General features: G+C 26.3%; 1 long non-coding RNA gene across 1 annotated transcript; it reads right to left on the bottom strand.

Moving 5' to 3' along the window:
- Positions 1 to 1,036: 1,036 nt before the first annotated feature.
- LOC111241267 lies at positions 1,037 to 1,931 on the bottom strand. Its single transcript, XR_002667149.1, has 3 exons — positions 1,850 to 1,931; positions 1,506 to 1,671; positions 1,037 to 1,410 (listed from the first exon to the last, which is right to left on the bottom strand). It is a non-coding gene; the product is annotated as an uncharacterized LOC111241267 (long non-coding RNA).
- Between the last annotated feature and the right edge of the window lie 1,317 nt (positions 1,932 to 3,248).

The raw sequence follows: 3,248 nt of genomic DNA, 5'->3' as shown, positions 1-3,248 counted from the left end.
AAGTCTTGTACAAATTGAAAGAAAAAACAATTAATTTTATTTTAAGTGACTAATGACTTGTTATTAAAATTTTCTCTAAGTATACGTCGATTGCTTGACAATTTTGAATTATAATTAAATATATTATCAATTGTCAAAATAATAATTATAATTTGAAGGTTTGATCTCTTTTTCTTACAATCTGATTTTGGTTCTATTTCAACTCTAGATCTTTTACTTTTAAATGTGTTATTATATCAAATAAAGAGAATTCAATTTATATATCTAGAAAAAAGAAACATACATGTATGTCTTAAAATATATTAATAAAATAATCAATTACTTATCTTACTTTATACTCCCATTTAAAAAAAATTGAAACTATTGTATTTTTAATATATTGTTACAATTTTGTAACAACGAATTAATGTCCTTTCTAAATATATGTTCCCTATCCGATGAAAAAAATATAGTTATCATTCATATCATATTATTTTGTGTTTACACTATAGTTGATAAATGAAATTTCCTTATAATCATGTGTTAGATCATAGTACGATGAGTTTTTAATGTGTGAAAGCATTGACTTGAATTATTATTTAAATCTCATGTTGTTATAAAATATGGTTTGAAATATGTTATTTGAAATATTTCAATCAAGAGCATGCGTCTTTTTATAAGTTATAAATGAATTATATATTTATTTAAATTTATTTCATATTTTTAAACTCTTTGAAAACTTCCATGTCAACATATCATATGATCAATTTTAATTGTCATTAGGAATTTCGTCTTTCTATAAAAAAAATTGAAAAGAAAAATACAAATAAATCATGTCTCTACTAGAAAATAAAGAAAACAAGATCTTTCAAATAGTAAAAAACTAAGAAAAACATAAATGATACTTTGAATATTCATTATCAGTCGAATTATATTAAAGTTGTTTAACTATCATGTTGATTTTTAATTTACAAAAACCAAAAAAATTGTAATAATATATGCAATCACTACATCCTAATTTTATTTTTAGATTAAATATCAAGCGATTTTAGTTAACATTGATTTTAATCCTATAAAAGTAATACTTAAAAATAGTTCACATGACTAACAAAAATCTAACACCATTTTTTTTCTCACCTTTTCTCTCTCTCCGTCTTTTTTCCATTTTTCACCTTCCATTTTCACCCAACCAAGACTTTCCCGTTGTCCCTGCAGACTCATCAACGAATCCCAGGCCGCCTTTACCCTCATCAACGAATCTGAGGCCGCCTTCACCGTCTCTGACTCCACCGCCGCTCTAGCCACCAAGACAATGAAGAACATCATCACCGTCGACGCCATTTTCAGCCTCATGAACAGCAACCTTGCCAATAAGAACTGCGCCATCGATTTTTTGGAACCTCCGAACATCTGACTGCTGCTGCTAGCTGACTGAAATTGACACAATTTCAAATAAGCACAAATTTGACAGAGTATTAGAAAACTATTTAGCACTTCGCTATACTCGGCAAGTGGATTGCTCTCACGGGTATATTTTCTTCTCAACAATGCCTTTATTTTTTCTTTCTCCCTCTCATACAGCTGCCGTTCTTCCATAGAAAGCTCAACATAACAAATCTCAACGGTTTTAGGTGGCAGACACGACAATGCCAAATCTTTTGTTCTTTGCAAAGCAATTTCTCCCATCAAAATCTACAAAATAAACCACAAACGTAACCTTACACAAAAATACAAGACAAAAAAATACAATAAGAATAATTATTAATCTATCATTAAAATTACAAAAAACTCAACTGCATTTCAACATTTCCCGGCTCCAAAAAAACTAGATAAAGACTAAACTAACGTTACACTACTGTTTCTGTGATACCATTGTCAAATCCATCAGAGATTGTTTCAATGGCAATAGAAGGAGGCACACTTTGCAGGTTCTTGTAGTAGGAAAGAGTGGTGAAGTTTTTTACATAAGTTGAAAAAGTTTTTTTATATGATTTTGAAATTAATATATAAAAGTAGGAGTATAAAAATATTTACTTTTTTAAATTAATTTTAAAATTGTATAAAAATTCAACTTTTTATATAACTGTGTAACTTTACAAATATAAAAGATCTCTATTTAAAAGGTGTTTTTTTATTGTAAATTCTTTATTTAACCCTCCCAGAAGCAATAATATAGGAGCACAATATAATATCCTATCTATAGGTTAATAAATACCACAATAATCACGTGATATCTATGAGAAGATTTTTATATTAATAAGAAAAAAAAAACATAACCCAAACATAAGATCAAATCAAAAGTTATGTTTAAGAAAATCAAGACTGGAATAGTTGAACTAGTTCTTAAAGACGATTTGATTGATGCCAGAAATTAGAGTATCTAACCATCTAATACCATCTTGCTTAGACTTCACTTTTGAACTAATAAGACAATCAACACGTTTATTACATTATCCAAAGAGGCTAGGAATATGAAAATTTAGAATTATAGATATTGCTAATCAGTAGTTTCATCTTTCTTTTAAGCAGTACAAATGTATAATAAAGATATTTGCAAAGGCTTGCACTAATAATAAATATTTATTTAAGAATTTATAAATTTTCAAACCTTAGTGGTAAATGGATATTAATAATAAGAATTAAGATTATGCTAATTACAATGTTACTAATCCAAAAAACATATGCGATAATTCAAATATTTTAGAACGTAACACTATTAATTAATTAATTTAATTCAAACATGTTTTTCTAATTTAGAATAAAAAAAATTTCATTTTTAAATAATTAAACAAAAACTAAGCAATAGTAAAATAAAAGATAATAATTATTAAATAATAATTTTAAAAATTAATTTATTTTAAAATTAAATAATTAGAAGTAAATGTTAAAGAGTTATACTTAGCGGACGAGCTAACGAATATAAATGAAGGATATTAACAATTTTGTTTCAATTTAGTTAGTTATTATTACAAAGCAATTACAAGGTGAATGCAATTACAAGGTGAATGTTGAGACATTAGTTTCGGATGGTGACATGATTAAGAGGTTCAATCTTACGAAGAAGACATTCTATTCTAATAAAGAAATCTTTCTTCGTGAACTTATCAACAATGCCTTTAATGTAAGTTATTTTTTAAAATTTGATTTTATATTTGTACATTTCTTTTTTTGAAATGTTATTAATCAATGTATGCCTTCATAGGCTTTGGATAAAACTCGATTTGAAAGGCACACAAACATGAGCATTTTACATGATGAACTATTTATTA

Source organism: Vigna radiata, chromosome 1 (genome assembly GCF_000741045.1).
Source record: "Vigna radiata var. radiata cultivar VC1973A chromosome 1, Vradiata_ver6, whole genome shotgun sequence".
Classification (NCBI taxonomy): domain Eukaryota; kingdom Viridiplantae; phylum Streptophyta; class Magnoliopsida; order Fabales; family Fabaceae; genus Vigna; species Vigna radiata.
Note: the sequence above shows the minus strand (reverse complement) of the source record. Positions and strands in the feature narration are given on the sequence as shown.